We start from the raw sequence: 27,950 nt of genomic DNA on the forward strand, positions 1-27,950 counted from the left end.
TTACTGAACAGGAGGTGGCTGGAAGTATATTTAGTGTCTCATTCCTGCCTGATAACAATAACTAAGTAAAGGATCCATAACTGTCAGGAGCCAGTGAAAGTTAGACTGGATGCTGTTAGCACAATGCACGTCCAGTAAAGTCAGAGCACAGTGAAGATAACCAGAAGAAACTAAAATCGCTCACCGTCACAACAGCTGCTGCAGCTCCAACCTCAAGTCAACTGGTGAGTTTCTGTCTAACTAGACGTAGTGCAAGAGCATTACTGATTACTGATTAAATGGCACCTCTGACCCGGCTTGTGTGCAAAACTCAAACACTAAAAAAATAATCAAAGTCAGAAATAACCTGTGCTCACTAACGGGAAATCTGTTAGTAGGTACAGCACAGGGTTACATACAGAGTAAAGCTCCCTCTACACTGTCCCATCACACACTCCCAGGGCAGGTACAGCACGGGTTAGATACGGAGTAAAGTTCCCTCTACGCTGTCCCATCAAACACTCCCAGGGCAGGTAAAGGGGGTTAGGTACAGAGTAAAGCTCCCTCTACACTGTCCCATCAAACACTCCCAGTGTTATATATGTGACCGTCACCTGTGTGCATGACTTGCAACTAGAGGGTACACCTGTGGGAGACCCATGGGTCACCTGTGTACCCTGGTGCAGGCAGGTATAAAAAGCAGGCCAGCACAGTGCTGCCTCACTTTGGAGTAATATTAAAGAGACCAAAGTTAGAATGGTTTGAGTTTACAACACAGTCTCGTGGAGCTATTCTGAACACAACAACTGGCAACGAGTTACAGATCACGAACTTTCATGCAGAAATGGCTGCCGTTGGTATTCTTGAGAGATTTGTTGAGGTTGATGATTGGGAAGCCTTCAGTGAGCGCCTCGACAAGTACTTTGTGGCCAACGAATTGCTGAAACAGAGATCAAGCGCAGGGCAATTCTCCTCACTGTAATCGGGTCATCGGTATATCGCCTCCTGAAGAACTTGCTGGCACCGGTCAAACTAACGGACAAATAGAAACATAGAAAATAGGTGCAGGAGTACGCCATTCATCCCTTCGAGCCTGCACCACCATTCAATAAGATCATGGCTGATCATTCACCTCAGTACTCCTTTCCCGCTTTCTCTCCATTACCTTTGATCCCCTTAGCCGTAAGGGCCATATCTAACTCACTCTTGAATATATCCAATGAACTGGCATCAAAAACTCTTTGCGGTACAGAATTCCACAGGTTAACAACTCTCTGAGTGAAGAAGTTTCTCCTCATCTCAGTCCTAAATTGGTTACCCCTCATCCTTAGATGAGGTCCCCTGGTTCTGGACTTCCCCAACATCAGGAACATTCTTCCTGCATCTCACCTGTTCAGTCCCGTCAGAATTTTATATGTTTCTATGAGATCCCCTCTCATCCTTCTAAACTCCAGTGAATACAGGCCCAGTCGATCCAGTCTCTCCTCATATGTCAGTCCTGCCATCCCGGGAATCAGTCTGTTGAACCTTCGCTGCACTCCCTCAAGCAAGAACGTCCTTCCTCATACTAGGAGACCAAAAATGAACACAATATTCCAGGTGAGGCCTCACCAAGGCCCTGTACAATTGCAGTAAGACCTCCCTTCTCCTATACTCAAATCCCCTAGCTATGAAGGCCAACATACCATTTGCCTTCTTCACCACGTGTTGTACCTGCATGCCAACTTTCAATGACTGATGTACCATGACACCCAGGTCTCGTTGCACCTTGCCTTTTCCTAATCTGTCGCCATTCAGATAATATTCTGCCTTCATATTTTTGCCACCAAAGTGGATAATCTCACATTTATCCACATTATATTGTATCTGCCACACGTTTGCCCACTCAGCTAACCTGTCCAAGTCACCCTGCAACCTTTGAGCGTCCTCCTCACAACTCACACCGTCACCCAGCTTAGTGTCATCTGCAAACTTGGAGATATTATACTCAATTCCCTCATCCAAATCGTTAATGTATATTGTAAATAGCTGGGGTCCCAGCACTGAGCCCTGCGGCACCCCACTAGTCACTGCCTGCCATTGTGAAAAGGAACCGTTTATCCCGACTCTCTGTTTCCTGTCTGCCAACAGTTCTCTATCCACATCAATACATTACGCCCAATAGCACGTGCTTTAATTTTGCACACCAATCTCTTGTGTGGCACCTTGTCAAAAGCCTACTGAAAGTCCAAATACACCTCATCCACTGGTTCTCCCTTCTCCACTCTACTAGTTACATCCTCAAAAAATTCTAGAAGATTTGTCAAGCAGGATTTCCCTTTCATAAATCCATGCTGACTTGAACCGATCCGGTCACTGCTTTCCAAATGTGCTGCTATTTCATGTTTAATAATTGATTCCAATATTTTCCCCACTACTCATGTCAGGCTAACCGGTCTATCATTACCAGTCATCTCTTTCCCTCCTTTCTTAAAAAGTGGTGTTACATTAGCTACCTTCCAGTCCATAGGAACCGATCCAGAGTCGATAGACTGTTGGAAAATGATCACCAATGCATCCACTGTTTCGAGGGCTACTTCCTTAAGTACTTTGGGATGCAGACTATCAGGCTCGGGGATTTAATCGGCCTTCAATCCCATCAATTTCCCCAACACAATTTCCTGCCTAATAAGGATTTCCTTCAGTTCCTCCTTCCCATTAGACCCTCGGTCCCCGAGTATTTCGGGAAGGTTATTCGTGTCTTCCTTCGTGAAGACAGAACCAAAGTATTTGTTCCCCATTATAAATTTAGCTGAATCTGACTGCAAGTGACCTATGTTTGTTTTCACTAATCTTTTTCTCTTCACATATCTATAGAAGCTTTTGCAGTCAGTTTTTATGTTGCCAGCAAGCTTCCTCTCATACTCTATTTTCCCCCTCCTAATTAAACCCTTTGTCCTCCTCTGCTGTATTACAACATTTTCCCAGTCCTCAGGTTTGCTGCTTTTTCTGGCCAATTTATATGCCTCTTCCTTGGATTTAACACTATCCTTAATTTCCCTTGTTAGCCACAGTTGAGCCACCTTCCCCATTTTATTTTTATTCCAGACAGGGATGTACAATTGTTGAAGTTCATCCATGTGATCTTTAAATGTTTGCCATTGCCTATCCACCGTCAAACCCTTTAAGTATCACTCGCCAGTCTATTCTAGCCAATTCACTTCTCATACCATCGAAGTTACCTTTCCTTATTAACTCTGAATTAACTGTGTCACTCTCCATCTTAATAAAGAATTCTACCATACTATGGTCACTCATCCCCAAGGGATCTTGCACAACAAGATTGTTAATTAGTCCTTTCTCATTACACATCACCCAGTCTAGGATGGCCAGCCCTCTAGTTGGTTCCTCGACATATTGAACTAGGAAACCATCCCTAATACACTCCAGGAAATCCTCTCCACCACATTGCTACCAGTTTGCTTAGCCCAATCTATATGTAGATTAAAGTCACCCATGATAACTGCTCTACCTTTATTGTTTGATGCTGTCCCCAACGTTACTACTACTGTTTGGTTGTCTGTACACAACTCCCACTAGTGTTTTCTGCCCTTTGGTATTCCGTAGCTCCACCCATACCAATTCCACATCATCCAAGCTAATGTCCTTCCTTACTATTGCATTAATTTCCTCTTTAACCAGCAACGCCACCCCACCTCCTTTTCCCCGGACCTCAATGATCACATAGCAACCTGGCGGCACAGGCATAACGTGTACCATGATCTCACGGCGGCCTCGCGTGACATTGAGGTTAATGACCCGGTGCTTGTTCTAAGTTATGGTCATGGTCCCAAGTGGATTGCTGGCACTGTCTTAGCCAAGGAGGGGAATAGAGTGTCTGTTGTGAAATTGTTGAATGGCAAACATGCAGAAAGCACCTGGATCAGACCAAACTTCGATTCATGGACTACCAAGAACAGTTTGAGGAAGACCCCACCATCTATGATCCACCAACACACACCCCAACCAGCAATTGACCTCGATGTCAACCACAAGAATGAACCCACCTTGCCCGACAGTCTGACCAGACCAGCTGAGCTGCCGTGCAACGATGATCCGACCAACTTACCCATGACAGGATGTCAACTCAGGCGATCGATCAGGGAACGCAGACCGTCAGATCGCCTCAACCTGTAAATAACTTGTACTCAAGACTTTGGGGGGGGAAGTGATGTTATGTATGTGAACCTCACCTGTGTGTAAGAGTTGCCACTAGGGGGAACACCTGTGTACCCTGGAGCAACCAGGTATAAAAGGCAGACCACCACGTTGCTGCCTCACTTTGGAGTTATATTAAAGAAACCAAGGTCACAATGGTTTGAGTTCACAACACAGTCTCGTGGAGTTATTCTGAACATAACACCCAGGGCAGGTACAACACGGGTTAGATACAGAGTAAAGCTCCCTCTACACTGTCCCAAACATTCTCAGGGCAGTTACAGCACAGGTTAGAAACAGAGTAAAGCTCCCTCTCCGGTGTCCCATCAAACATTCCCAAGGCAGGTACAGCATGGCTTAGATACAAGCACCGAAATTGCCCTGCGCCTGAAACGGGGAACACCTACCGCTTTTTGCCATTCATCGCGGAGCAGTCTTGAGGGGTCAAATGGCCTACTCCTGTTCCTATTTCTTCTGTTACCGTGGCAATGGGTGTGGCGGCGATTGGGACGAAATTTAGCGTTTTTGGTGATAAAAAGGAGTGGAGCGGTATTGCAGGTGGGAATGGGCTTTTTGCAGTGGTGTAGGGGCAGAGTGGCCTTTGGACCGTGAAATTCAGCTGCTGACCAATTGCTCACAACAGGGCAGGATTTGTAGCTCGGCCACGAGCACTGGGTTTGGTCCGTGTTGCTAGAGATGGCTGATGCGAGACCTTTAAGAAGGGCTAGCCGCTTTAGCGGTGTGGAGCTCGAAACCCTGCTGGAAGCTGTGGAGGGAAGGAGGCCCATTCTGTACCCGGATACAGGCCGACCCACACGGAGTGTATGTGTCAATGACTGGAGAGAAATCGCTGAGGAGGTATCGGGGGGTCTCCATTCATCAGCGCACCTCCACACAATGCCAGAAAAGGCTCAACGACCTCATTCGAGTGATGATAGTGAGTACATGTTTCCCCAACTCCTCAAATTCCATCTGCGAGACTCTCCTTCACCTCTTCTTGCTCACCAAAACTATATAGTCACTGAAGCACCATTTGATATGCATACTGACAATGGAGGCTCCCTTTCACGTGAGATTAATAGCTGCATGTGATGGACCCAAACTTGCACTAATTGCCGAGGCCTCATGACACAGCTACTCAGCAAACCTCCTTTGCTGTGCAGGCCAAGGTTGCGCACACAACCGTTCTCAGCGAGCGAGGACTGATGGGGGCGAAGCCGAAACACAAGAGCTGACTGATCTACAGAGGGTGCAGCAGCTACTGGGCATGCTTGCTGGCTTCCCTGTGGCCGCCGATTCCGCTGGGGGCTGCATGGATAAGTGAAGGTCTTCGTCCAATGCTATCTCTCACTGAAAGTGCAATCGCCTACCTGACAATTGGTTACACCGGTGTGTAAGTCGCTTGCTGCATGGTGCAATGCACCACTTACACTGGCAGCACCCCTTGTCCCATTTATTATTGCAGATGAGACCCTGAGTGTGAGCCACATCAAGACTGACACCCTTGAGGCAACTGGCAGCCAGAGTCAGGAGGACACCATTCAGGCCATGTCTGATTTTGTCAGCATGTTTGATGAGGAAGAGGAGGACAGTACTGGCAGCACTGGATCACTGCTTCCTACAGTCCCACGCAACAGCTCGGATACTGGGAGTACACGTTCGGGTCAGTTTTAGCAGCGGGGTCTGCACTGGGTGGAGCACCGGGGCTTAGCGGACTGCAGCCTGGTCAAAGGCTTGGGTACCATCTCTCTGGGGGGGGGGGGGGGAGCGATTTTGCACGAGATTTCTGCTGAAGAAGACTCAGACGAGCCCATTGATTTTGAGGCTTATGAAAAAAGGGTGAAAGCCATACAATCCGAGCTCCTGTCGGCAATGGTAAGGGGTGCCCAAGAGCCTGTCGCAAGTGGTCAGGAGCATGGGGAAGTCCGCCTCCCGCAATGTGGAGACCATGGAGCCCATCATTGCCAGTGTGCAGACGATGGTGGACTCCCAAAGTAACCATGCGGATCCAGCTGTGATGCTGCAAGTCTTTGGCAATGTGGCAGCTGCCATTACAACACAGACGCAAGGGAACCAACGTCTCAGTGCCGTATTGGAGAGGATGGCCGCGGCCCTGGAAGCTCCGAATGCTCTTGTACACTCTGAGCAATAGGCCACGGAGCTTCGTCCTGCTGTCCTCTCTGGTGGCATCGAGACTGTGTCTGCCCTCATGCAGTCTCCGCTGGATGCCATGCGAGAGCTGACTGTTGCCATCGCGACTGGGTCCACCACAGTTGACCGGGGGACCTTCCGATGTCGTCCCAGGCTACCGACCCGTGCTCCCTCAGATTGGTGGCGATGCTGATGTGCTTCCCCCAGGGAGTGGTGCAGCCTCCTCAGACCAGGATGATGATGTGCTCTCTTAGGATCACAGCAGTCCTGACCCCAGATCTGTCACTCAGCCATTGCCGACAAGCATGGACTCGCCCGAGCCAAAGCCGACTGAACGCACCAAGGAGGATGCGGCGCAGTCTGCAGCCGGCCCGTCCAGGGCCAGAGCTGGTCGAGGGCATCCTACAAGGACATCTGTAGCTTCTTGTACAGACACATAGCAGCCTTCCCAGAGCCATGAATCAGCCAAAGGGGAGCACTTCTCCTGCGTGTCTCCCCGGTACGCACAATATGCAGGAGACGTTGGCCTGCCAACATTGCCCCATTTCGATCTCCTCCCCAAGCCCAGCCTCCTTGTTATGGAGTTGGAAAATCCTGGAGCACTGGCAATCAAGCGCGCAATGCTTTAAAAAGTTTGAGAAAAAGTTGCCGACAAAAATGCTCCTAAACCCAACACCGCTGCTAGTCTTCAGCAAGCACTGTGTACCGACGCTAACGCAGGCAGAGTCAAGCGGTGACTAGACTTTTTCAGGTGAATTCACTTCCGGGGCGGGTCCTTCGTGGTGTGCGGTCTGATGACGCAGTTAAGCAGGCTTTGGCAGCAGCAGGGCGGGAATGGGAGTGCGTGGGCAGATATGCTCACCAACGGGAAACGAATGAGAGCAATTGCACAAACGACGGCCATTTCCCACCACTCCATGGCCGCCGCTTTCAGGCGACCAAAAAAACTTAACGAAAGAAGCAATTTAGACACCACTCCCAGGGCAGGTACACCACGGGGTTAGATACAGAGTACAGCTCCCTATACACTGTCCCATCAAACACTCCCAGGGCAGGTACAGCACGGGGCTAGAAAAAGAGTAAAGCTCCTTATGCACTATCCCATAAAACACTCCCAAGTACAGCACGTCATATGAACATAAGAACATAAGAAATAGGAGCAGGAGGCCATTTGGCCCCTCGAGCCTGTTCCGCCATTTCATAAGATTATGGCTGATCTGATCATGGACTCAGCTCCACTTACCTGCCCACTCCCCATAACCCTTTACTCCTATATTGCTCAAAAATCTGTTGATCTCCGCCTTAAATATATTCAATGACCCAGCCTCCACAGATCTCTGGGGCAGAGAATTCCACAGATTTGCAACCTGCTGACAGAAGAAATTTTCCCTCATCTCAGTTTTAATTGGGTGGCCCCTTATTCTGAGACTATGCCCCCTAGTTTTAGTTTCCCCAATGAGTGGAAATCTCCTCTCTGCATCTACGTTGTCGAGCCCCCTCATTATCTAATATGTTTCGATAAGATCGCCTCTCATTCTTCCGAACTCCAATGAGTATAGGCCCAACCTACCTTCATAAGTCAACCCCCTCATCTCTGGAATCAACCTAGTGAACCTTCTCTGAACAGCCTCCAATGCAAGTATATCCTTCCTTAAATATGGAGATCTTTGAGGATGTAAATATTGTATGCAATATTCCAGGTGCGGCCTCACCAATACCCTGTACAGTTGTAGCAGGACTTACCTTCTTTTATACTCTATCCCCCTTGCAATAAAGGCAAACATTCCATTTGCCTTCCTCATTACTTGCTGTACCTGCATACCAACTTTGTGTTTCATGCACAAGGACCCCTAGGTCCCTCTGTACTGCAGCACTTTGCAATTTTTCTCCATTTAAATAATAATTTGCTTTTCTATTTTTCTGCCGAAGTGGATAACCTCACATTTTCCCACATTATACTCCATCTGCCAAATTTCCCCCCACTCACTTAGCCTGTCTATTTCCCTTTAAAGATTTTTTTATGTACTCCTCACAATTTGCTTTCCCACCCATCTTTGTAACATCAGCAAATTTGACTGCATTACAATCTGTCCTTTCATCCAAATCATTAATATAGATTGTAAATAGTTGAGGCCCCAGCACCGATCCCTGCGACACCTCACTAGTCACTGTTTGCCAACCGGAAAATGACCCATTTATCGCGTCTCCCTGTTTTCTCTTACTTATCCAATCCTCTATCCATGCTAATATATTACCCCCAACCCCGTGAACTTTTATCTTGTGCCTCGGGAATTAGTGCAAGTGTGGGTCCACCACATCCACTGGTTCCTCCTTTTCCACCCTGCTCATTACATCCTCAAAGATCTCCAGCAAATTTGTCAAACACAATTTCCCCTTCATAAATACATGTTGACTGTGCCTGACTGAGTTATGCTTTTCCAAATGTTCTGGTACTACTTCCTTAATAATGGACTCGAGCATTTTCCCCAACAACAGATGGCAGGCTAACTGGGTCAGATAGAAAGTAAAGAGAGAAACAACGAAGATGCACTTATACAGACCCAAGGACATCTCATAATTCTTCGCAGCCAAATAAATACTTTTGTAATGTAAAGGAAAATCAATGTGCTCTGTACATTTATAGGAACTGCTAGAGGCACGTGCCAGTCCAGAATCAGTTATTCCTTAAGCCAGATTTTCGTTGCAACTTCCTCTGACCTTGTGTGGACTGTCAGTAAGCTCATGGCCTGTAGATCATGTTGCTTTGCGTCAGATGTTTAATGTTGTGGAAATGATTTATTCGAGAGCAAACAGCAGCTTGAGACAAGAGTAAAAACTAAGCATCAACTTCAAATAAGTAAATCGACCCAATAGGACACATTTACTGAGCTGAGCGGTACAAGAAACTAAATCAACATTTTGGGGGATTCAGTTAGCGCTAGAGATAAGTAAGTAACTACTGTATAAATATTAAATAGTAAATAAATAGAGTAGAAAATGGCAGCAGAGGCAGTGTGTCGGGCCTGCAGAATGTGGGAGTTTATGGAGACTTCCTGGATAACCAGATGTATAGGAAATGTCTCGATCGTGAGTCACTCCAGCTCAGAGTCAATGAGCTGGATTGCGAGTAAGAGACACTCTGACACATAAGGGAGGGCAGGAGTTATCTGGATAGTTTGCTCCAGAACACAGTCACACCACAAAGAGAGATACAGGTACAGGAAAAGAAACATGTGACTGACAGTTAGCAGGGTAAGGGACATTGACTGGAGGCAAAGAGGGAGGAATCGCAGAATCTGGTCCTGTTCAACAGGTACAGGGACAGCGTCGAGAATCTGGAACCCTCGGGACTGAGGCCGTTCCAGATTCCGGGCTTTTCAGGATCGTTTTTCTGACGTCACGAATCTGTTATTTCCGGATTTCGGAACGTCAGAAAGGGGGGGGGGCCTATCAAGGTGGTGGTGTTCGGGCAGGGGCCTGCCGAGGAGCTGTTCAGGTCGGCCGGCGAGGGGGCCCCAAGGTAAGGGCAGCAGCAGTGAGGCGAGGCCCCGAGGTCGGCGGGTCTGGATTCCAGAACATTTTATGGATTCCAGACGACCCTGCCACCGATCGTCCCAGAGTCCGGATTCCGAAACATTCCAGAACTCCGGATTCTCGACACTGCATCTCTACCACGTACTTGGGACTTGGTACTTATGATGATCAGGAGAAAGGCTGCAGGAAGGACAGCCACAATGCTGACCAAGGCATGATGGGGCATGAGGTAGTTCAAAGAGGCTGATGGAGGAGCAGAACAGAAAGTTTGTTGTCATAAGGGAACACAAGAACATAGGAGTAGGCCATTTAGCCCCTCGAGCCTATTCTACCATTCAATGATCATGGTTGATTTGTGACCTGACTCCATATACTTGCATTTTGCCCCATATTTTTTAATTCCTTTGGTTACCAGAAATCTATCATTTTCAGATTTAAATTTACCAATTGACTGAGCCTCAGTTGCTGTTCACGGAATAGATTTCTAAACTTTTACCAACCTTTGTGTGTAGAAGTCTTTCCCAGCTTCACTCCTTAAAGGCCTGGCTCCAATTTTTAACACTGTGCCCCCTAGTCCTCGACTCCCCAACCAGCAGAAAAACCTATCCATGACATATTAATAATTAATGTACATGAACCCCAAGTCTCTTTGGACTTCCACTATTTGTAGCTTTTCACCATTCAGAAAGTACTTTGTTCTAACCGTCTTAGGTCTTAGGGGATGATCTCTTATTTGCCTACATTGAACGCCATTTGCCAGATTTTGCCATTTGCTTAAACTATTAATATCTCTCTATAATTTTATGTTTCCATCTACAGTGCGTACAATGCCACCTATCTTTGAGACATCAGCAAACTTGGATATGTGGCTTTAAATCCCATCATCTAAGTGGTTAATAAATATGGTGAATAGTTGAGACACCAATACAGATCCTTGCGGAACATGACTGGTCACATCCTGCCAATTAGAGTACCTGTGCATTATCCCTACTCTCTTGTCACCTGCCGCTTTAGCCAATTTCCTAACCAGGTCAATAATTTGCCTTCAATTCCGTGAGCTTCAACTTTAACTAACAGTCTCTTATCAGGGACTATCGAATGCCTTCTGGAAGTCCATATGAATAACATCCATAGACATTCCTCTGTACACTACTTTAGTCACCTCTTCAAACAATTCAATCAAGTCCATCAGGCCAGACCGACCCTTTACAAATCCATGCTAGCTCTCTCTGATCAGCTGAAAGTTTTCAAGGTGTCCAGTCACCCTATCTTTGAGAGAGCTTGAGCACAGAGGTTGGAGATAGAGCTGGGAGAACACAAACTGAGTGATTCACAAGCAGAGTGAGGAATTTTGTGAGCGCAGGAATTTGGTGGCAAGCAGGAAGGCGGCGGAGACATTTGACTGAAAAGGAGGAGTGGAGTCACAGGACCAAGGTCTCCAAGTTAATAGACACGAGAGCAGACCTGTATGACAGCGAGAGGAGCGGCCGCAGATAAAGGTCGGCCCAAGAGCCCGGAGGCAGCGCGAGTGTCAGGGAGTGAGGTAAGTGCGTCAGCACAATATGTAGGCAAATTTCTGTGAAGCCCAAAAACCATAGAGCAGTAATAGTAGGGGATTTCAACTATCCTAATATTGATTGGGACAAATATAATGTGAAGGGTACAGAGGGTGCGGAAGTCGTAAAATGCATTCAAGAGGACTTTTTTATCCAGTATGCAACAAGCCCATCACGAGAGGGGGCAGTTCTAGATTTAGTTTTGGGGAATGAAGCTGGGCAGGTTGAAGGGGTATTAGTGGGAGAGCACTTGGGTGCCAGTGACCATAATTCAGTCAGATTCAAGGTAGTTATCGATAAGGACAAAGATAGACCAGGAATAAAAGCCCCAAATTGGGAAAAAGCTAACTTTGCTAAGTTGAGGAGTGATTTGTCCACAGTGGACTGGAAACAGCTACTTGTAGGTAAATCAGTGTCAGAACAGTGGGAGGCATTCAAGGAGGCGATCCGGAGGGCTCAGGCCAAACATGTGCCCTTAAAGAAAAAGGGTGGGATGAACAATTCTAGAGCCTCCTGGATGTCTAGAGACTTACAAGGGAGGATAAAGAAAAAAATTGAAGTTTGTCATATACCGACAGCTAAATTCTATAGAATTTTTGGAGGAATTTAGAAAGTTCAGAGGTGAAATTAAAAATGATATTAGGAAGGCTAAGGGAAAGCATGAAAAATTATTGGCAAGTAAAATCAAGGAAAACCCAAAGATGTTCTATAAATATATTAAGAGCAAGAGGATAACTAAAGAAAGGGTAGGGCCTATTACAAACCACGAGGGTAATGTGTGTGTGAAGGTGGGGCAATCTAGATACTGCTATCGAGGAGGAGTGTGATATTACTGGCGAAATAGACACAGTGAGAGAGGAGGTATTGGGGGGCTTGGCAGCTTTGAAAGTGGATAAGTCCCCAGGCTCAGATGAAATGCATCCCAGGGTGTTGAGCGAAGCAAGAGAGGAAATAGTAGAGGCTTTTCCAGTCCTCTTTGGATCTGGGAATGGTGGTACCTTTGGTTAAGAAGGGAGAAAGGGATAGGTTGAGTAATTACAGGCCTCTCAGCCTAATCTCAGTGGTGAGAAAAATAAAGGAAAAAATCTGAAGGACAGGATAAATCTACATTTAGAAAGGCAAGGATTAATTAGTGACAGTCAGCACAGATTTGTTAAGGGAAGATCGCATTTGACTAATCTGATTGAATTTTTTGAGGATGTATCCAGGAGGTAGATGAGGGTAGCGTGTATAATGTAGTGTATATGGACTTTAGCAAAGCTTTTGATTCGATCCCACATGGCAGACTGGTCATGAAGGTAAATGCTCATGGGATCCAGGGCGAAGTGGCAAGTTGGATCCAAAATTGGCTTAGAGGTAGGAAGCAAAGGATAATGGTTGATGGATATTTTTGTGACTGGAAGTTTGTTTCCAGCGGGGTTCCACAGGGCTCAGTACTGGGTCCCTTGCTTTTTGTGGTATACATCAATGATCTAGATTTGAATATATGGGTTATGATTAAAAAGTTTGCAGATGACACTAACATTGGCTGTGTGGTTGATAATGAAGATGAAAGTCATGACCTGCAGGAGGATATCAATCTACTGGTCAGATGGGCAGAACAGTGGCAAATTGAATTTAATTCGGAGAAGTGAGAGGTAATGCACTTAGGGAGGGCTAAGGAAAGGATATACACAGTAAATGGTAGGCCACTTGGAAGTGTAGATGAACAAAGTGACCTTGGCGTAATTGTTCACAGATCCCTGAAAGCAGCAAGCCAGGTGAATAAGGTGGTTAAGAAGGCATACGGAATGCTTGCCTTTATTGGTCAGGCATAGAATACAAGAGCAGGGAGATTATGCTCAAATTGCACAATGCACTGGTTAGGCCACAGCTGGAATACTGCATGCAGTTCTGGTCGCTGCATTATAGGAAGGACTTGATTGCACTGGAGAGGGTGCAGAGGAGATTTATGAGGATGCTGATTGGACTGGAGAATCTTAGCTATGAGGACAGATTGGATAGGCTGGGTTTGTTCCCTCAGAACAGTGGAGGCTGAGGGGAAAACCTCATTGAGGTGTATACAATTTTGAGGGGCCTGGATATAAAAACATAGGAAATAGGTGCAGGAGTAGGCCATTCGGCCCTTCGAGCCTGCACCACCATTCGATAAGATCATGGCTGATCATTACCTCACTACCACTTTCCTGCTTTCTCTCCATACTCCTTGATCCCTTTAGCCGTAAGGGCCATATCAAACTCCCTCTTGAATATATCCATATCAAACTCCAGCTTGAATATATCCAATGAAATGGCCTCAACAACTCTCTGCGGTACGGAATTCCACAGGTTAACAACTCTGAGTGAAGAAGTTTCTCTTCATCTCAGTCCTAAATGGCCTATCTCTTATCCTAAGACTCTGTCCCCTGGTTCTGGACTTCCCCAACATCGAGAACATTCTTCCCACATCTAACCCTGTCCAGTCCCATCAGAATCTTATATGTTTCTATGAGATCCCCTCTCATCTTTCTAAACTCCAGTGTATAAGGGCCCAGTTCATCCAGTCTCTCATCAGATGTCAGTCCTGTCATCCCGGGAATAGGTCTGGTGAACCTTCGCTGCACTCCTTCAATAGCAAGAACATCCTTCCTCAGATTAGGAGACCAAAACTGAACACAATATTCCAGGTGGGGCCTCACCAAGGCCATGTACAACTGCAGTAAGACCTCCCTGCTCCAATACTCAAATCCCCTAGCTATGAAGGCCAACATACCATTTACCTTCTTCACCACCTGCTGTACCTGCATGCCAACTTTCAATGACTGATGAACCATGACACCCAGGTCTCGTTGTACCTCCCCTTTTCCTAATCTGCCGCCATTCAGATAATATTCTGCCTTCGTGTTTTTGCCCCCAAAGTGGATAACCTCATATTTATTCACATTATACTGCATCTGCCATGCATTTGCCCACTCACCTAACCTGTCCAAGTCAGCCTGCAGCCTCACTGCTCACACCGCCACCCAGTTTAGTATCATCTGCAAACTTGGAGATATTACACTCAATTCCTTCATCTAAATCATTAATGTATATTGTAAAGAGCTGGGGTCCCAGCACTGAGCCCTGCGGCACCCCACTAGTCACTGCCTGCCATTCTGAAAAGGACCCGTTTATCCCGACTCTCTGCTTCCTGTCTGCCAACCAGTTCTCTATCCAAATCAATATATTAGCCCCAATACCATGTACTTTGATTTTGCACACCAATCTCTTGTGTGGGGCCTTGTCAAAAGCCTTTTGAAAGTCCAAATACACCACATCCACTGGTTCTGCCTTATCCACTCTACTAGTTACATCCTCAAAAAATTCCAGAAGGTTTGTAAAGCATGATTTCCCTTTCATAAATCCATGCTGACTTGGACTGATCCTGTCACTGCTTTCCAAATGCGCTGCTATTTCATATTTAATAATTGATTCCAACATTTTCCGCACTGCTGTCAGGCTAACTGGTCTATAATTACCTGTTTTCTCTCTACCTCCTTTTTTTGAAACGTGGTGTTACATTAGCTACCCTCCAGTCCATACGAATTGATCCAGAGTCAACAGAGTGTTGGAAAATGATCACCAATGCATCCACTAGTTCGAGGTCCACTTCCTTAAGTACTCTGGGATTTAGACTATCATGCCCCAGGAATTTATCGGCCTTCAATCCCATCAATTTCCCTAACTCAATTTCCTGCCCAATAAGGATATCCTTCAGTTCCTCTTTCTCACGAGACCCTTGGTCCCCTAGTACTTCCAGAAGGTTAATTGTGTCTTCCTTCGTGAAGACAGAACCCAATTATTTGTTCAACTGGTCTGCCATTTCTTTGTTCCCCATTATAAATTCACCTGAATCTGACTGCAAGGGACCTATGTTTGTCTTCACTAACCTTTTTCTCTTCACATACCTATGGAAACTTTTGCAGTCAGTTTTTATGTTCCTAGCAAGCTTCCTCTCATACTCGTTCTTCCCCCTCCTAATTAAACCCTTTGTCCTCCTCTGCTGAATTCTAAATTTCTCCCAGTCCTCAGGTTTGCTGCTTTTTCTGGCCAATTTCTATGCCTCTTCCTTGGATTTAACACTATCCTTAATTTCCCTTGTTATTCACGGTTGAACCACCTTCCCCGTTTTATTTTTACTCCAGACAGGGTTGTACAATTGTTGAAGTTTATCCATGTGATCTTTAAATGTTTGCCATTGCCTATCCGCCATCAACCCTTTAAGTATTATTTGCCAGTCTATTCTAGCCAATTCATGCCTCATACCATCAAAGTTACCTTTCCTTAAGTTCATGACCCTAGTCTCTGAATTAATTGTGTCACTCTCCATCTTAATAAAGAATTCTACCATATTATGGTCACTCTTCCCCAAGGGGCCTCGCACAAGATTGCTAATTAGTCCTTTCTCAGGGATAGCAAGGGCCTATTTCCTTTGGTGGAGGGGTTAAGTATGAGGGGGAACACGTTTAAGGTGCTTGGTGGAAGGTTTAGAGGGGATTTGAGGGGAAGCTTCTTCACAGAGAGTTGTGGGGGTCTGGAACTCGCTGCCTGGAAGAATGGTGGAGGTAGAAACTCTCACCACATTTGAAAGGTGCTTGGATGGGCACTTGAGATGTGGTAACATGCAGGGTTCCAGACCCAGAGCTGGTAAGTGGGATAAGATTGGATAACCTCTTGTTGGCTGGCACAGACACGATGGTAAGTATATTATAGAATCTAATACCGCCAGAGTGATCTCCTGGACGAGTTTCGATCACCTGGATGGGTCAGAGAGAAATTTTCCCACATTTCTTTCCCCAATTGGCCTGGGTTTTTATCTGTTTTTTTGCCTCTCCCAGGTGATCGCATGTCTCCAGGTGGGGTGGAGTATAAAATGTTGCGATACATGGGTTATCGCAGTTGTGTGAGGCGGACTGGTTGGGCCGGATGCTCTTTACATGTCCGCCATTGCTCATTGCTCATAGGTTTATATGTAACCTTCAGGGCTGCTGAACGAGGGCTGTGCGGCTCTTTGTCGGCCTGCACGGATGGGCCAAAATGGCCTTCTTCTGCACTGCAAATTTTTATGTTTCTAAGGGAAACAGCTGATTGGTGAGTAGTTGGCGTTTTTTTCTTAAGTCTTAAGTTTATTTCTGTTAAGTTACTTAATAATCTATTGAGTAGAGGTATGGCATGGCACCTCGGTCCCATAGAATGCACATCCAGTGCCATGCGGGGACTCCAGGAGGCTTCCCGTGTCCTGGACAACCACATGTGCAGAAAGTGTCTTCAGCTGGAGGAGCTCGAGCTTCAGGTTTTGGAGCTTGAGCAGCAGCTGATGTTACTGCAGTGCATCCGTGAAGCTGAGAGCTACGTGGATAGCACGTTTCAGGAGGTGGTCATCGTGCAGCCTAAGAGTGTGCAGGGAGAGAGGGAGTGGGTGATGGTCAGACAAACAAGGAGGAGCAGGCAGGTAGTGCAGGAGTCCCCTGACTGCATCTCGCTCCCCAACCAGTATTCTGAATACTGGTGAGGGCGATGGTTCCTCTGGGGAGTACAGCCAAAGCCAAGTCAATGACACCACCGAGGGGGGAGGAAAAAGTTCAGGACAGCAATAGTGATAGGAAATTCGAAAGTTAGGGGAACAGACAGGCGTTTCTGCACACACATGATTCAAGGATGATATGTTGCCTCCCTGATGCCAGAGTCAAGGATGTCACTGAGCAGCTGCAGAACATTCTGAGGGGGGAGGGTTAACAACCAGAGGTCATAAGAACATAAGAACATAAGTATTAGGAACAGGACTAGGCCATCTAGCCCCTCGAACCTGCTCCGCCATTCAACAAGATCTGGCTGATCTGGTTGTGGACTCAGCTCCACTTACCCGCCCGATCCCCATAACCCTTAATTCCCTTATTGGTTAAAAATCTATCTATCTGTGATTTGAATACATTCAATGAGCTAGCCTCAACTGCTTCCCTGGGCAGAGAATTCCACAGTTTCACAACCCTCTGGGAGAAGAAATTCCTTCTCAACTCAGTTTTAAATTGGCTCCCCCGTATTTTGAGGCTGTGCCCCCTAGTTCTAGTCTCCCCGACCAGTGGAAACAACCTCTCTGCCTCTATCCTGTCTATCCCTTTCATTATTTTAAATGTTTCTATAAGATCACCCCTTATCCTTCTGAACTCCAACGAGTAAAGACCCAGTCTACTCAATCTATCATCATAAGGTAACCCCCTCACCTCCGGAATCAGCCTAGTGAATCGTCTCTGTACCCACTCCAAAGCTGGTATATCCTTCCTGAAGTAAGGTGACCAAAACTGCACGCAGTACTCCAGGTGTGACTCACCAATACCCTGTACAGTTGCAGCAGGATCTCCCTGCTTTTGTACTCCATCCCTCTCGCAATGAAGGCCAACATTCCATTTGCCTTCCTGATTACCTGCTGCACCTGCAAACTAACTTTTTGGAATTCATGCACAAGGACCCCCAGGTCACTCTGCACCGCAGCATGTTGTAATTTCTCCCCATTTGAATAATATTCCCTTTTACTGTTTTTTTATCCCCAAGGTGGATGACCTCACATTTTCCGACATTGTATTCCATCTGCCAAACCTTAGCCCATTCGCTTAACCTATCTAAATCTTTTTGCAGCCTCTCTGTGTCCTTACACAACCCGCTTTCCCACTAATCTTGGTGTCATCTGCAAATTTTGTTGCACTACACTCTGTCCCCTCTTCCAGGTCATCTATGTATATTGTAAACAGTTGTGGTCCCAGCACCGATCCCTGTGGCACACCACTAACCACCGATTGCCAACCTGAAAAGGACCCATTTATCCCGACTCTCTGCTTTCTGTTAGTTAGCCAATTCTCTATCCATGCTAATACATTTCCTCTGGCTCCGCGTACCTTTATCTTCTGCAGTAATCTTTTGTGTGGCACCTTATCGAATGCCTTTTGGAAATCTAAATACAGCACATCCATCGGTATACCTCTATCCACCATGCTCATTATATCCTCAAAGAATTCCAGTAAATTAGTTAAACATGATTTCCCTTTCATGAACCCATGTTGCGTCTGCTTGATTGCACTATTCCTATCTAGATGTCCCGCTATTTCTTCCTTAATGATAGCTTCAAGCATGTTCCCCACTACAGATGTTAAACTAACCGGCCTACAGTTACCTGCCTTTTGTCTGCCCCCTTTTTTTTTTTTAAAAACAGAGGTGTTACATTAGCTGCTTTCCAATCCGATGGTACCTCACCAGAGTCCAGAGAATTTTGGTAGATTATAACGAATGCATCTGCTATAACTTCCGCCATCTCTTTTAATACCCTGGGATGCATTTCATCAGGACCAGGGGACTTGTCTACCTTGAGTCCCATTAGCCTGTCCAGCACTACCTCCCTAGAGATAGTGATTGTCTAAAGGTCCTCCCTTCCCACATTCAAGTGACCAGCAATTTTTGGCATGGTTTTTGTGTCTTCTACTGTGAATACCAAAGCAAAATAATTGTTTAAGGTCTCAGCCATTTCCACATTTCCCATTATTAAATCCTCCTTCTCATCTTCTAAGGGACCAACATTTACTTTAGTCATTCTTTTCCGTTTTATATATCGGTAAAAGCTTTTATTATCTGTTTTTATGTTTTGCGCAAGTTTACTTTTGTAATCTATCTTTCCTTTCTTTATTGCTTTCTTAGTCATTCTTAGCTGTCGTTTAAAATTTTCCCAATCTTCCAGTTTCCCACTAACCTTGGCCACCTTATACGCATTGGTTTTTAAATTGATACTCTCCTTTATTTCTTTGGTTATCCACGGCTGGTTATCCCTTCTCTTACCGCCCTTCTTTTTCACTGGAATATATTTTTGTTGAGCACTATGAAAGAGCTCCTTAAAAGTCCTCCACTGTTCCTCAATTGTGCTACCGTTTAGTCTGTGTTCCCAGTCTACTTTAGCCAACTCTGCCCTCATCCCACTGTAGTCCCCTTTGTTTAAGCATAGTACGCTCGTTTGAGACACTACTTCCTCACCCTCAATCTGTATTACAAATTCAACCTGACTGTGATCACTCATTCCGAGAGGATCTTTTACGAGGAGATCGTTTATTATTCCCGTCTCATTACACAGGACCAGATCTAAGATAGCTTGCTCCCTTGTAGGTTCTGTAACATACTGTTCTAAGAAACAATCCCGTATGCATTCTATGAATTTCTCAAGGCTACCCCATGCGATTTGATTTGACCAATCGATATGTAGGTCAAAATCCCCCATGATTACTGCCGTTCCTTTTTCACATGCCTCCATTATTCCCTTGATTATTGTCCGCCCCACCGTGAAGTTATTATTTGGGGGCCTATAAACTACACCTACGAGTGACTTTTTCCCTTTACTATCTCTAATCTCCACCCACAATGATTCAACATTTTGTTCATTAGAGCCAATATCGTCTCTCACAACTGCCCTGATATCATCCTTTATTAACAGAGCTACCCCACCTCCTTTACCTTCTTGTCTATCTTTCCGAATTGTCATATACCCTTGTATGGTCCAGAGAATCATAGAAAATTACAAGACAGAAGGAGGCCATTCGGCCCATCGTGTCCGTGCCGGCTGAAAAAGAGCTATCCAGCCTAATCCCACTTTCCAGCTCTTGGTCTGTAGCCCTGTAGGTTACAGCTCTTTAAATGCACATCCAAGTACTTTTTAAATGTGATGAGGATTTCTGCCTCTACCACCCTTTCAGGCAGTAAGTTCCAGACCCCCACCACCCTCTGGGTGAAGAAATGTTTCCTCATACCCCCTCAAATCCTTCTACCAACTACTTTAAATCTATGCCCCCTGGTTATTAACCGCTCTGCTAAGGGAAATAGGTCCTGCCTATCCACTCTATCTAGACCCCTCATAATTTTATACACATCAATTAAATCTCCCCTCAGCCTCCTCGTTCAAAGAAAAACAACCCCAGCCTATCCAATCGTTCCTCATAGCTAAAGTTTTACAGTCCTGGCAACATCCTCGTAAATCTCCTCTGCACCCTTTCTCACGCAATCACATCCTTTCTGTAATGTGGTGACCAGAACTGCACGCAGTACTCCAGCTGTGGCCTAACCAGTGTTGTATACAGTTCTAGCATAACTTCCCTGCTCTTGTATTCTATGCCTCAGCTAATAAAGGAAAGCATTCCGTATGCCTTTTTAACTACCTTATCGACCTGTCCTGCTACCTTTAAGGATCTGTGGTCATATACTCTAAGATCCCTCTGTTCCTCCACACCTCTCAGTATCCTCCCATTTATTGTGTATTCCCTTGCCTTGTTGCCCCTCCCCAAATGCATTACCTCACACTTTTCCGGATTGAATTCCATTTTCGACTTTTCTGCCCAACTGACCAGTCTAAAGCTTTCCTCTTCACGGTCAACCACATGGCCAATTTTTGTACCATCTGCAAATTTCTTTATCACGCCTCCAATATTCAAGTCTAAATCATGAGTATATACTACAAGAGTACTGAGCCCTGCGGAACCCCACTGGAAACAGCCTTGTGGTCACAAAAACATCCATCAACCATTACCCTTTGCTTCCTGCCACTGAGCCAATTTTGGATCCAATTTGCCACTCTCCCTTGGATCCCGTGGGCTTTTACATTTCTGATCAGCCTACCATGTGGGACTTTGTCAAAAGCCTTGCTAAAATCCATGTAAACTACATCAAACACACTGCCCTCAACGACCCTCCTTGTTACCTCCTCAAAAAACTCAATCAAATTAGTCAGACATGACATTCCCTTAACAAATCCATGCTGACTGTCCTTGATTAATCTGTGTCTTTCTAAGTGAAGATTTATACTGACCCTCAGAATTGATTCCAGTAATTTGCCTACCAACGAGGTTAAACTAACTGGCCTGTAATTACCTGGTTTATTCCTTCCGCTCTTTTTGAACAATGGAACGTTAGCAGTTCTCCAATCCTCTGGCACCACTCCTGGAGCCAGGGAGGATTGGAAAATGATGGTCAGAGCCTCCGCCGTTTCGTTTCTTGTTTTTTTTTTTAAATAGCCTTGGATATATTTCATCTGGTTATGTCGATTTATCTACTTTCAAGGATGCTATCCCCTTAATACTTCCTCTTTTACTATTTTATCTTGTCCAATATTTCACTATCTTCCTCCTGAACTTCAACATCAGCATCGCCCCCCTCTTTTGTGAAGAAAGCTGCAATATATTCATTTAGTTCCTTACCCACATCTCCGCCTCCACTCATAGATCACCATTTTAATCCCTTCTCTTACCTCAGTTAACCTTTTGCTCTTTACGTAATTAGAAACATAGAAAATAGGTGCAGGAGTAGGCCATTCAGCCCTTCTAGCCTGCACCGCCATTCAATGAGTTCATTGCTGAACATGAAACTTCAGTACCCCCTTCCTGCTTTCTCGCCATACCCCTTGATCCCCTGAGTAGTAAGGACTTCATCTAACTCCCTTTTGAATATATTTAGTGAATTGGCCTCAACTACTTTCTGTGGTAGAGAATTCCACAAACATCTTTGGGTTTTCTTTGATTCTACTTGCCAGTATTGTTTCATGCCCTCTTTTTGCTTTCCTAATTTCCCTCTTAACTTCACCACTGCACTTTCTATATTCTTCTCGGCTTTCTGCAGTAATGAGCTCACAATATCTGGTATAGGCTTCCCTTGTTTGCCTTATGCACCTTGTCATCAAGGGGGCTCAAAATTTGGCAGTTCTACCCTTTTCCAACAACATAAGTAGAAAGAGAGATGAAGTCCTGTAGGCAGATGTTTAGGGAGCTAGAAAAGAGATTAAAAGGCAGGACCTCAAAGCTGGTAATCTCCGGATTACTCCCGGTGCCACAGGCTAGTGAGTATAGAAATAAGAGGATAGAACAGATGAATGCATGGCTGAAGAGATGGTGCAGAAGGGAGGGTTTTAGATTCCTGGGACATTGGGACCGGTTCTGGTGGAGATAGGACCTGTACAGGCCGGACAAGTTGCACCTCAACAGAGCTGGGACCAATGCTTTTGCAGGGAGGTTTGCTGTTGGAGAGGGTTTAAACTAGCTTGGCAGGAGAATGAGCACCAGGATTTAGCATTAGAAACATAACATAAAAACATAAAAAATAGGAGCAGGGGTAGGCCATACGGCCCCTTGAGCTGCTTCGCCATTTTATATGATGTTGGCTGATCCGATCATCGACTCAGATCCACTTCCCCGCCCGCAACTCATGACCCCTTATTGGTTAAGACACTGTCTATCGCTGTCTTAAATTTATTCAATGTCCCAGCTTCCACTGCTCTGAGGCAGCGAATTCCACAGATTCACAACCCTTTGAGAAAATAAATTTCTCGTCTCAGTTTTAAATGGGTGGCCCCTTATTCTAAGATTATGCCCTCTAGTTCTAGTCTCCCCCATCAGTGGAAACATTTTCTCAGCATCCACCTTAAGCCCCCTGATAATCTTATACGTTACGATAAGCTCATCTCTCATTTTTCTGAATTCCAATGAGTAGATGCCCAACCTACTCAACCTTTCCTCATAGGTCAACCTCCTCATCTCCAGAATCAACCAAGTGAACCTTCTCTGAACTGCCTCCAAAGCAAGTATATCCTTTCGTAAATATGAAAACCAAAACTGCACACAGTATTCCAGGTGTAGCCTCACCAATACCCTTTATAACTGTAGCAAGACTTCCCTACTTTTATACTCCATCCACTTTGCAATTTGCAAAGGAGAAACAAGATGCACAAAGGATTGGGAGAGGTAGATAGCATTAGGGTAAGAAATAGTACAGTATTAGGTGGGGTCAGACTAAGAGAGAATACAAGAAGGTCTAAGATAGGTTTACAGTGCATGTGTGTAAATGCACGAAGCATCGTAAACAAGGTTGGTGAGCTGCAGGCACAAATAGCCACATGGGAATCTGATGTGGCAATAATGAAGACCTGGCTCAAAAAAGGGCAGGATTGGGTACTAAATATTCCTGGCTATAAGGTGCTCAGGAAAGATAGGGGAGGAAAGAAAGGAGATGGTGTGCAGTATTGATTGAGAATAGTACAGTGCTGGAGAGGATGTCCTGGAGGGGTGAAGGACAGAATCTATTTGGAGAGAGTTGAGAAACAATAGAGGTGCCATTACACTACTAGGTGTAGTCTATAGGCTGTCAACTAGTAGGAAGGACATAGAGGAGCAAATTTGCAGGGAAATTACAGAAAGGTGCAAGAACCATAGCATAGTGAGAATGTGGGACTTCAACTATCCCAATATAGACTGGGATAGTCATAGTTTAAAAGGGCAGCAAGGGGGAAGAATTTCTGAAGTGTGTTCAGGAGAGCTTTCTGGATCAGTCTGTTTCCAGCTCAACGAGAAAGGAGGCATTGCTGGATGTGGTTCTGGGGAATGAGGTGGGTCAAGTAGAGCAAGTGTCAGTAGGGGAACATTTAGGGAACAGTGATGACAGTATCATAAGGTTTAGACTAGCTATGGAAAAAGACAAGGAGCAACCTAGAGTAAACATACTTAATTGGAGGAATGTCAATTTCAGTGGGTTGAGAACGGATCTGGCCCGGGTAAATTGGAATCAAAGATTGGCAGACAAATTTGTAATCGAACAATGGGCTGCCTTTAAAGAGGAGATGGTTCAGGGACAGTCGAGGTACATTCCCACGAGGGGGAAATGTCAGGCAACCAAAATCAGAGCTCCCTGGATGACGAAAGAGATAGAGAGCAAGATGAAGCAGCAAAAGGGAGCATGTGACAGATGTCAGGTTGAGAATACAAGTGAGAACCAGGCTGAATATAGAAAGTTCAGAGAAAGTGAAAAAGAAAATAAGAGGGGCAAATATACAGTATTAGAATAGATTGGCAGCTAACATAAAAGGGAATCCAAAAGTCTTCTATAGGCATATAAATAGTAAACAGGTAGCAAGAGGAGGGATGGGGCCAATTAGGGATCAAAATTGAGACCTACGCATGGAGGCAAATGCTGCCAAAATCATAGTGAAAGAGGAAGTAGCTGAGATATTGGATGGGTTAAAAATTAATGAGGAGAAGGTTCCTGAAAGTCAGGCTTGGCTTAAAGTAGATTAAGGGATGCACCAGGGATGCATCCTAGGATGCTGCGGAAAATGAAAAAAGAAATCGCGGCGGTACTGGCCATAATCTTCCAATCCTCCTTTGAAACGGGGATGGTGCTAGAGTGGATCATTAACCAGAGGTCATAGATTTCAAATCATTGGCAAAAGATCTTGAGGGGAGATGAGAATGTTTTTCATTCAGAGTTGTGGGGATCTGGAACGCTCGACCCAAGAAGGTGGTGAAAGCTGATTTCATCGATAATTTTTAAAAAAGAGAGTTGGACAGGTACTGGGGGATGAGAAACTTGCAAGGATATGGACAAAAATCAGAGATGGAGGACTAAGCATGACTGCTCTTTCGAAGAGGCACAGCGGGCTGAATGGTCTCCTTCTGTGCTGTGAGTTTCTATGATTCTATGAAATCAAACAGGATTGTTGACAAGTAAGAAAATGTGACATATCTGTTTTCTTCGTGAAGTTATGGGTAGGGTGGGATTGTTAACCAAATTAGAGTCGCTACACAAATGCACATTGTATTAGGAATAAAACAAGAGAATGAGAAGCAGAGATTCAGCTCAAAGGGTGATGACCAAACTTCGTGCTGTCTGCTAAATAGTAGCGTGCAGCCGAACGCTGAATGCGCTGTTGAGTGGCTGCACATCTCGGAACGGGGCCCAAGTTTGTGTGAGGCTAGCACCACTTAACGCTAGCCTGCACTACTTAAAAGAAGCCTGCACCTCTTAAAGGGAAGGTGCTTTCTAGCTGTAGCAGGTACTGGAAGTGGCTGGGGAAGAGTGTGAGCAAAAAGATGTACTGATGGCACAGGGCAGAGGGCAGGTACTAAGATTCTCTGACGCAGCCTTGGTGTAGGAGGTGGAAAGGAGGAGAGGTATCCTGTATCCGCAGGGGGCCAGGAGGCCCGCCAGACAAACTCTGAGAAGGCAATGGGAGCAGATAACTGTCGCGGTCAATGTCAGCAGTGTAGCCCCCAGAACCTGGATGAAGTGCGGCAAGAAGTTTGATGACCTCACACGATTGGTCAAGGTCAGTGAATTCATCCTCTAATGCCATATCCTTACAACTGAACCACTAGACTCACAGACTGCTCAATCCAATACACCCCCTTCACTCGCCTACGTACAATCTCCAGCAAACATGACTCAGACCTCAGATTCATATCTTCACCTCACCCTCACATGTAGCACTGCTGCAAGCTTCACACCCACATCTCACAGCTTACACACACAGCTAGTCAACCATGATAACCATATCAACCGAACACATTGCACCACACTCACTGATACACTTCCCTCTCTCTTAGTGACACATAACGGGAGGCAGCTACCTGCAGGGAGTCAGGCGCACTTGCATAACCTTACCCCAATGGAGGAGACGGACATCATTGGAGTGGCCGTCGCTGAGCCCGTGGCCTGCGGCGGGGTTGAACAATCCAAGATGAGGGTATCCTCATACCTAATCTTCCTTCTCACATCCCACTTATCCCTCATCCCATAGTCTCCTCTGATTTACAAGCTGAAGATGGTGAAAGCATGCAATAAAAACAGAGAATGCTGGAAACACTCAGCAGGTCAGGCAGCATCTGTGGAGAGAGAAACAGAGTTAACGGTTCATGTTGATGACCTTTCATCAGAACTGGAAAAAGTTAGAGATCTAACAGGTTTTAAGAAAGTGCAGAGGTAGGGAAAGAACGAATACAGGGAAGGTCTGTGATAGGGTGGAAGGCAGGAGAGATAAAATGACAAAAGGGATGAAGGTGCGAGGCGCCAAAGGAGATGGTAATGGGACAAGTAAAGAAATAAAAGATGGGTCTAGAAGAGGTATAAATGGGAATAGCAGAATCATCAAAAGCTAGCATTTGGAAAAAATGGGGGCAGAAGTTATGATCTAAAATTGTTGAATTCGATGTTGAGTTCAGAAGGCTGTAAAAAGTTAGATTTCTAACAAGTTTTAAGCAAGTGTGGGGGGGGGGGGGAATGGTAGAGAACAAACGCAAAGGTCTGTGATAGGGTGGAAGGCAAAAGAGATTAAATGACAAAAGGTATCGAAAGATGTGGTGCTATTCCTTGAGCTTATGTTAAGCTTGGTTGGAATAGTGTAAGAGGTCGAAGATAGAGAGGACAGGTAATGCAGTGGAGGTAATATATTTGGATTTTCAAAAGGCCTTTGATAAGGTACGACACAGTAGATTCATGACTAAGGTTAGAACATGTGGAGTCGGAGGACAGCAAGCTGGCTACAAAACAGAAGAGAGAGAGTAGGGGTTAAGAATAGTTACTCACTGGCAAAAGGTGTGAAGTGGTGTTCCACAGGCGATGGTGCCGGGACCATTGTGGTTCATGATTTAGACTCCAAAATCGGAAGTACAATTTCAAAATTTGCAGATGATATTTATAATCTTGCAGAACAGGCATGTAATTGGCAAATAAATTTCAGTACAGATAAATGTGAGGTGGTGCATTTTGTTCGGAAGAATAAAGAGGCCATATACTCCTTGGAAAACAAAGTCTAAAAAGGCTAGAGGAGCAGAGGTATCAAAGGGTATAGATATACAAATCACAACAAGTAGCAACACAGATTAATAAGGCCATACAAAAAGCAAACCAAGCACTGGGGTTAATTTCCAGGGGGAGAGAATTGAAACGCAGAGACGTGATGTTAAACGTGTATCGAACCTTGGTTGGACCACACTAGAGTACAATGCACAGTAGGATGATGCCAGAACTGAGAGGTTATTGATGTTCGCTCTGAGCTGTGTGTTCATGAATGAGAGGGGTCCCGGGCATACCACTCACCGGCTTCTGCATTGTAAATATTGCGCATGTGCAGAAATTAAAAAGGGACCGCGTACTCAAACAAACCAGCGGGGCAGAAGGAAGAGCAGCTTACAGCGAGCATTGGAGGTTATAACCATCAGGGAAGATTCAACAGGCTGGGGCTTGTTTGTCTAGAAAAGAGAAGCTGAGGGGTGACGCGACAGAGGTCTTTAAGATTATGAAAGTGTTTGATAGGCTAGAGATAGAGATGCTTCCAGGTATGGGGAGACCAAAACTAGGAGCCATAAACATAAGATAATTGTTAAAAAATCCAATACACTTTAGGAGAAACTTCTTCACCAAGAGAGTGCTTAGAATGTGGAACTCACTACCACAAGAAGCAGTTGAGGTGAATATCACAGATTAATTTAAGGAGAAGTTAGATAAACACTTCATAGAATCATAGGAATTTACAGCACGTAGGGCCCAAGTTTCCACACGCGCCTAGAACGGCGCAGTCCCGACCTGGACGTCCGTTTTTCGTGCCACAAAGTGCGCCTAAAAAAATCCTCGGTATTCTCCACCTCCCTGCAGGTCCTCTGGCCTTTGGCACAGCGCAGCACGAGCTGTGGGGGGGCGGAGCCAGGTCCCTGCGCTGAAAACAGTGCCAGG

The 27,950-nt window shown here is 45.4% G+C and overlaps 1 protein-coding gene across 2 annotated transcripts in view; it reads right to left on the bottom strand.

Moving 5' to 3' along the window:
• The window catches only part of LOC139278673 (intelectin-1a-like), a 142,871-nt gene that overhangs the window by 92,886 nt on the left and 22,035 nt on the right, over window positions 1–27,950 (bottom strand). The window contains exon 2 of one of the 2 annotated variants that reach the window (XM_070897720.1): window positions 25,884–26,104. The exons of the other annotated variant lie outside the window; for it this stretch is intronic. The gene's annotated coding sequence lies outside the window, so the exon portion shown is untranslated. The remainder of the gene's footprint in view (window positions 1–25,883; window positions 26,105–27,950) is intronic. 2 annotated transcript variants of the gene reach the window in all.

This window comes from Pristiophorus japonicus, chromosome 13 (assembly GCF_044704955.1).
Source record: "Pristiophorus japonicus isolate sPriJap1 chromosome 13, sPriJap1.hap1, whole genome shotgun sequence".
NCBI classification, from domain to species: Eukaryota; Metazoa; Chordata; class Chondrichthyes; family Pristiophoridae; genus Pristiophorus; species Pristiophorus japonicus.